The sequence below is a fragment of the Sarcophilus harrisii genome, chromosome 2, assembly GCF_902635505.1.
Source record: "Sarcophilus harrisii chromosome 2, mSarHar1.11, whole genome shotgun sequence".
In the NCBI taxonomy this organism is placed as follows: Eukaryota; Metazoa; Chordata; class Mammalia; order Dasyuromorphia; family Dasyuridae; genus Sarcophilus; species Sarcophilus harrisii.
Window position 1 is genome coordinate 656,612,812 of NC_045427.1, and position 8,584 is coordinate 656,621,395.

The 8,584-nt window shown below is 39.0% G+C and overlaps 1 long non-coding RNA gene across 1 annotated transcript; it reads right to left on the reverse strand.

Moving 5' to 3' along the window:
* Positions 1 to 330: 330 nt before the first annotated feature.
* LOC116421196 lies at positions 331 to 6,779 on the reverse strand. Its single transcript, XR_004231496.1, has 3 exons — positions 6,693 to 6,779; positions 3,647 to 3,726; positions 331 to 1,638 (listed from the first exon to the last, which is right to left on the reverse strand). It is a non-coding gene; the product is annotated as an uncharacterized LOC116421196 (long non-coding RNA).
* Between the last annotated feature and the right edge of the window lie 1,805 nt (positions 6,780 to 8,584).

The following is an 8,584-nucleotide window of genomic DNA, read 5'->3' on the forward strand; positions in this document are numbered from 1 at the left end:
AAACCTAGGAAGAGTTACATGAACTGATGCTGGGTGAAGTGTACAGTACTAGGAGAACTCCGTACACAATAACAGCAAGATTATGCAACGATCAACAATGGTGGACTTGGCTCCTTTCAACAATACAATGATCCAAGACAATTCCAATTGACTTGGGATGGTTAATACTATCTGCATCTAAAGGGAGAGCTATGGAGACAATTTTATTTGGACTTTTCATATAAATTTCACATTTTTATTTGCTTTTTCATTTATATTTTTCCCCTTTTGATATGCTTTCTTTTACCACATGACAAATATGGAAATATGTTTAAAATGATTTTACATATATAATCTATATCAGATTTTTTGCTATCTTGGGAAGGGGGAAACAAGGGTGGAAGGGAACAAAAATATGGAACTCTAAATCTTACAAAAATGAATATTAAAAACTATAACTGGAAAAATGGTATTAAGAAAAAATCATAAGTACAAGGTGAAATCTATCAATCAATATTTGAATAGAGCCTGGCCAACAGGAATAGCAGAAGACCTAGAATCAGGTGGCCATGGACTCTGAACTCAGCTCTGCTGTTGGCTAATTTTTTAAGTTGAATCACTTTGCCAGCAGAGATTGCTTCATTTTGAACTGTGTCCCTAACACCAAGCTAACATAGCACCTTGATTGATTGAAGTGTTCCTTAATTTCTCTGCATCTCAATTTCCTCATCTAGAAAATGAGATCTGTACTCTTGGCAGTTCTCCTGCACAAGTTTATTGCAAGAATCAAAAAGGCAATGGCTCAAAGCTACTTTGGAGGCAGAGCATGCTTGCCTTATAAATGGAAGACTAATAATAATGATCATCTTGATGTGAGTGAAGATAGTGATAAAGATGACGACAACCACCTGCCCATTAATGACTCATTTTCAACATTAAATTTATGCACAAATATTAGTGTTATTTTGTCTGTTTCTTTCCCTATTATTTATCAATGTCACATTTAATAAGTCACTCAAACTCCCTCTTTTCATTTCACCAATTTTAAAAACTCTCTTCAATGAATCTATGCTGGTAAGTTGTGGATTTTGAGTCCAAACTGTCCTGAGTGACAAGGTAGTCACTGGATTCCCCATGGGTTTTCCTCTCTTTGTAGAGAAATCAGTTGTTTAAAAGATGGAGATGATTTAAATACTCCTTTTCTTGCTGAGATGTAAGCATGTTTGTTGCTCGAGCAATTACAGAATCGCCGATGGTTAAGTGGCCAAAGCTTAGGATGAGACCCAACTCTGGGTGAAAGCTGGGACTCTCCCTTGATTGGGAAAGAGAATAAACGGAAACTTATGAAATCACGCTGGAGACAGATTGTCAATAGTCTGTGGGAAGGCCACTTCACTTGATCAACGGAGGCATTTGGAGCTGAATTTTGATTAAAGAAGACATTCTAGGCAGGGTATGGTGAAGACAAGTTGTCGGGGAATCCCATTGCTCAAGATGAATAAATTGGAGATACAGTAGCCGAGACTCGGAATGGAGTAAGGCTGTCAGAGGAATGAAGAACGCCGCTTTTCCCATAACAGAATAGATCATAGGCTCATCCAGATGGGAATGCTGAGAATGATCCAGACCCAATCATCTGGAGAGGAGAGCAGGATGCTCCTGGGGAATTTAGGGAGAAACAGTTAAGAGGATGCTAAGGGGAAACTGAGGATAAGGCTGCTTCTGACCTAAAAACAGGAACAGAGAAAACAAATTCATTCCCTGAGTCAGAAGCTTAGGCAGCAGGCATGTATAGTAATAGAACACTTTAAAGATTGCAAATCACTTCCCAACCATTGCCTTATCTGAGCCTCCTAACAAATGAGTTCAGAACTACAGCTGTGCTAACCCTTATTTTTCATGACTCCGGTAGCTGATTTGGCTAATGCCTGATCACTGGGTCTGGTCTGCTAGCACTCAGCCCCCATACCCACAGGAAAATGAAACACTCCAGAAATTGTTTTGGTCGCCTATGATGTGCAAAAAGCATTCTTAATTACAATTATCTGACAATTCTCAGCCAAATCTTTTGGTGGGATATCGAAAGACCTGAGTCATTGCTTCAGTTCTCAAGAGGGTCTGCTTTCAAGAGCCAAAATATGAATGAAGTCATTATAATAAGTTTACTGGGATCAATTCAATCTGCTACCCAAACTACTGTTTTTTAATTAAAAAAATAGCTTTATTTTCAAAATATATGCAAAGATAGCTTTCAACATTCACCCTTGCAAAACGTCATTTCAAAAATTTTCCTTCCTTCCCCACATCGCCCCTCCCCTAGACAACAAGCAATCCAATATAGGTTAAACATGTTCAATTCTTCCAAATATTTCCATTTGTCATGCTGCACAAGAAAAACTAAATCAAAAAGGAAAAAAATGAAAGAAAAAACATAAGTAAGCTAACAAAAAGGTGAAAATATTTTGTTGTAATCCAATTCAGTCCCCATCATCCTCTCTGTATATAAATGGCTCTCTCCATCACAAGTCTATTAGAATGGGAATCACCTCATTGTTGAAAAAAGCCACATCCATCCACATCCAGAACTGATCATCACATAATCTTGTTCTCTTGGTTTTACTCTCTTCATTGAGCATCAGGACTTTTTGAAATCATCCTGTTGATCATTTTTTTATAGAAACATTTCATAATATTCACAAACCATAACTTATTCATTCATTCTTCAACTGATGAGCATCCACTCAGTTTCTAGTTCCTTGCCACTACAAAAAGGGCTGCTACAAACATTTTTACATGTAGGTCTGTTTACTTTTGTTATGATCTCTTTGGGATACAGGCCAGTAGAGACAAAGGGTATGCACAGTTTGATAGCTCTTTGAGCATAGTTCCACACTATTCTCCAAAACAGTTGGATCAGTGCACAACTCTACCAACAATGTATTAGTGTCCCAGTTTTCCCCACATCTCCTCCTTATCATTATCTTTTCTGTCATCTTGGCCAATCTGAGAGGCATATAATAGTATTTCAGTTATCTTAATTTGTATTTCTGATAATAATTTAGAACATTTTTTCAGATGACTAAAAATGGTTTAATTTTTTCATCTGAAAATTGTCTGTTCATATCCTTTGACCACTTATCAAGTGAATAATAATGTCTAGTCTTATAAATTTGGGTCAATTCTCTACATATTTTAGAAAAAGATGCTGTTATCAGCCCTCTTGGGTGAAAATTTTTCCCCCCAATTTACTGCTTCCCTTCTAATCTTATTTGCATTGGTTTTGTTTGTACAAAGCTTTAACTTAATATAATAAAAACTTTCCACTTTGCATTCCATATTGTACTCTAGTTCTTCTTTAACCACAAATTCATTCCTTCTCCACTGATCTTTGTTCTTCTATTTGCTTATAGTATCACTCTATGTCTAAATCAAGAACACCTAGAATTGGAAATATAAGTTCCTTGAGGGCAGATGTTGATTTTAGAGGCAAGATCTGAACCCAGATTCTTGAGTTCTTGGAGAGGAAATGACAAACCATCCTAGTATATTTGCCATGAAAGTCTCAAATGGGGTCACAGAGAGAATTGAGCATGACTGAAATAAATGAACAGTTTTCTCCTCTGATTCCATTTATTGTCTACAAACTGTCATAGTCCTCCACTGGTACCTTCAGTTAGATTGAAGATTTCTTGAGTGAAAAGATGATTTCCTACTTGGTCTCTGCAATCCCAATGACTAGCACAATACCTGGCACAAAAGAAAAGATAAATCAATACTTGTTAAAGACAAGATTCTTTATTCACTTCTTTATATTCTCAGTGTCTGTATGGCACCTGGCAAATGGCAACAATTATATGTGATAACTGAATTGGAAAGGTAATTTAATCTGTTAATAACTTTACATATACTGACTCTCAAAATCCCCCTGTATGGCACATAATAAAGTTACTATTGTTCCCATTTTATAGAAAAGGAAATTGAGACTGTAAGGACTTATAGCTGAGGTCCGAGGAAGGATATGAATCTAGGACTTGGGAGTCTTATTAGTATGGAGATAGACTGATGCAGTGGAATTAGTACTGACTCCAGAGTTAGGAGACCTAGGTTTAAAAACCACCTCTGAATCTTATCATTAATAAGACCTTGGAGATCCTGAGCTCGTCATCTGATATTGTTGGATCTCAGTTTCTTCATTTGTGAAGTGGGGGAGTTGACCTACCCAGCCCCCAGTTCTGTACTAGGCATCTGGTCCTGATGACTGTTTTGGGCATTAAGTGACACTTTCCTTCCATAAGGATGAAACAATAGAACTCAAATGTTAAAGAAATGAACATTTTTTACATAAAAATTTACTTATGGAGGAGGGAAAATCTTTAAGTGTCTCAAGCAGAAACATAAATGGGTTGACAAAATAATGGCTGAAGAAAACACAATGAATGTCATGTATGTTCAATTGTTCTGCTTTGAATAAATGAATCAAACATTTATTAAGCACTTACTATGTGCAAAGCACATAGAAACAGAAAAGCAAGCTAGTGCCCGAGACTCAGGAGTTCTCATTCTAATGGGAAAGATAGCACAAAACAGAGATAATACCCAACAGTGATGGATGATGTGACCCGTCACCTTCATCCTCCATTACATCTAACTCTAGATGGGATCAGTTTCCCCAAAGCCTCTTCTACAGTTATCCCTTCCACATCTAGATTTTCCTCATTGTTTTCATGTTATCACATCAGCATAAGAAATTAAATGGGAATTTGGGGGAGTTTTGTGGAAAAACAGATGGTACATAAAGGCCAGCAGATGACACAGGAAATGTTTAGAAACTCAGAAATGCATAAAATAAAAGCACAATGTTATATAACATCAACCCAGAATTTACAATTGAATACTGTAATAACATCCCATTAAAGAAAAAGAAAAAAATCACTTATTTTCTGGTACAAAGAGAACAAAAAATTATGCAGATTTTCTAGATCAAGCTGACAGGCTAAATCCTGAAAGGGACTTAGCACCCTAAAAGAGCTAGTTAACTTTAAGGAGGAAAAGTGGGGTCAGGAGCATAGTGGAGTTAGGAGAGATAACATGTGGTAAGGAGGAGGGGGAAAGGGAACTGACCCAAAAGAGGGCAGTGGCCATGGCATGGGCCATAAGTAGATTTTATAGGGAATATTTAACCTCAGGGACTTGGCAAGGTGAGGCTGTCCAAGACCCCTGCAGAGGGTGAGCTTCAGGGAGTTAAACTTGGATTTCTCACTGGATGACCTCCCCTGGATAGTAGATCCATGGAATTAAACTGATCTCTACCAGTGCCTTCTTCCTGCCTGCCCCAGGGATCAATTTTTATCAATTCTTTAGTTTCTCACTGCCCAACACAATCACCATTCAGGACCTCGTCATCATCTGCCATGTCTCACAATTGATTGCAAAGTTCTTCGAAGAGACCTTGATCCTTTAAGCCCCAACTTACTTGTCACATACTCCAGGAAACTCTGCATGTGGTGCCTCCAATCAATAATAGGTTTTTGTTCCTCACACTTGAATTTTCGTACTTAAGTTAGTGGTGTTAGAGAATACAGTGACAATTTTGGACTCTGAGTGAAATGATGAAAAGGACATTTGATTAAGACTCATCTGGTGGGGAAGTGAAGGATGTATTGGAACAGAGAGACATGAGAAGCACAAAGAATGGCAATATTGTTATCAGAAAATGGAAACTGGGCTATAGCTTCCCTAGTCTTCATATCCACAACTCATACCAGCTGTATTGTCAAAATTAGGATTTTCTCTTATGTTTTGATTGCTTGAAAATCAGGGGAAGTTTGTAACTGAGAAGCTCCAGTCTCATATTCTAACTTAAAATACCCATTATTCTGGATCTCTCTCTCCACTATTTCACCTAATAAGCTTCAATAACTCTCCATTTCCTCCAGAACCAGACACACATTTGGAATTTGAAATAAATCCCTTCCTAATCACATTTCTTCCTAATGTTCCAAACTTCATGGATTGTTATGAACCAGAACTTGAAACAAGGTGACAAATCAGTGAATCAGTAGAGACAATGGTTGTTTAGCCTGGAGTTTAACAGTTTTCTAGCTCAGTACATGTCTTAGTACTTACTATAGTTCCACAAGATTCACACCTGTGATAAGAGACCATATAAGCTCAGACAAACTAAGCCAGAATCAGAATCAGACAGAGACCGTGGCAGTCCTCCTGCCTCCCCCACAGAAACCAAGACACATTCAAGAAGACCTCGAGAAGCCAGCAGAGGCAGAGAAAACAAAGGACTGGTGACAGGGGCTTAAGCTCTCAGAACCAAGGAGAGGGAGAGGTCTCTGAGAAAGCAAACCGGGCCCCAGGAAAGGAGACAAGACTTGGAAAGAGACAATACACGATTTGGACTTCACCCCTGGCTGCATTTGGGGTGATTCCTAAACTGAAATGAAGGCTGCTCCCAGAGACCCCAATGAAACTGAAACAGAGAACAGTACATTGGATCTTCCTCCCTCATATATATTCTTCTGTCTAGTGATACTAGCTTCCTGGCTGTTCCATCAACAAGACACCCAACTCTGGACATTTTTACTAGCTATTATTACTATCTAAAATGCTCTCCTTCCACACTGACTACTGATTTCCCTGGCTTTTTTAAGACAACTTGTTATCTGCTGCTCTTATGGTTTCCCAAATCTAGACACCAGTACCTGAAATTGTCATCTCTTCTTGTGAGAGGATGATGATGATACAGGGAGACAATAATACATGAAGACCGTTGCTTGGTCTGATCTCCCTCCTCTTCCCTCTGCCTCCAATTTATGTCATTCCCAGTCCACAAGCAACACCTGTGGCAGCAAAGGCTGCCCCCGCAAGTATCACAATCCACAGCTGTGGAGGCTCTAGAAAAATTGACCTGCTCTTTCATGATCCTTAAAAACAATTACCATCTATCTCTTACCAGAAGCCTTTCTCTTTCAGTTCTTGTGTCTTCCCTCACTTATTTGATTTTTGCTTAACCTGAACACATCTCATTTGTTTATATTTATTCAGTTATTAGCTTTTCTATTAGAATGTGAGCTCCTTGAAGAAACATTGCCTTTTGCCTCTTTGTATCCCCAGAACTTCACAGTGTGCCTGACATACAGTAAGTGCTTCATAAATTATTGACCAAATAAATTAGGAATTGTTTGGGAACATCATGGCAGTTGATTTCTCAGTCATGGTTTCTCTGCTTTCATAAACAAAAGCACCTGGGCTATAGTCACCTATCCATCCATCCATCCATCCATGCATTGATTCATCCATTCAACAAACTTGCATTATATGCCAGATCCCCTAGCACATGATGCACTTCTGCAATACAAAACCAAGAAGTAAACAGCCTCTGTCCTAAGGGTCTTATATTTTACTGAAGGTATTGCTAGTATCAATTTACAGGCTCAAGATACACTACCATTGAAAGACTAAATGCATAGGTCCTGTGCCGATCAAGAGGGAGTCCCTGTCATTTGCAGGACAGGGCTCATATACATTTGTGCTTCATTATGGAAATCCCTACGTGGGGAAAAGGGCAATCCTGGCTTGAAGCAGAAAAGGAAGAGTTTGAGTTAGAAGCAGAATAGTTAAACTTCAAACTCAGACCAGGCTGGCAACAGGAATCTACAGAATCCTGAAATTTGTAGGGCTTAAATGGAGAGGCAGATACCAGCCGGAGATCCAGGGCAGGAATAACAAAGCAGATGAGAAAGTCTATTTGAGAAGGACCTGCCAGAGAGCATCTCATTTGCCCACTTCAATCTCCTTATTGAAAGTCCTCCTCTTATCTTATGGTAGTTTCCAATCTTCCCCATCACTCTATTCTAACCCAAAGAGCCAATGTGGTCAAGGGCATCGTGTACCATATTGGCTCCCGACTCAGCTGAGCCCGTAGGACAATGGGATCATGCACAAGCAGGCCTTTGCAATCATTATGACTTGCTAATTTTTTAAAAGTTCATGAATTTACCATAATGAGGCTAGAGAAGATTGAGGAATTGATATTTTGAGCACAGACAGATATGATGAATGCAGCAACGAGTGGGGGGCCTGCGAATATATTTTCATTTTTTAATAATTTCCCTCCTTGTGCAGAAGAGTTGCTCGAGTCGAGAACCACCCCACCCTGGTGGTGGCAGACGTGGGATATCACCCATCCTTTATTTTAACCATCCGTCTCCTCTGCTTAGGCATTAAACTGGCCAATTAGGGTTGCCAAGCAACCATAACTTCTGCATATGTGCCTCCTGTGGCTTTGTGTGACAACTCCAATGTTAGCCTAACAGGATTTCTTTCCAATCCCAGATTTCCTTTATATGCAAATTTATGCAAGAATTGTTTATTTAAAAATTATTTTCGATGAGTAATGAGCCTTAGGTTGGGCTGAGGTTGTTTTTGTTTTGTGGGTATTTTTCCCCCTTATATTTCCTTTGGAAATTTTGCTGCTGCAAATCAGGCCCAAAATCGAGCGACCCCGGTGGCTTTTGAGCTCAGTTCATCAGCAGGGACGACATCTGTAAGGTGGGTTGGCTCTGTACCAATGGTGGAAGACTTTTTTTGTGAA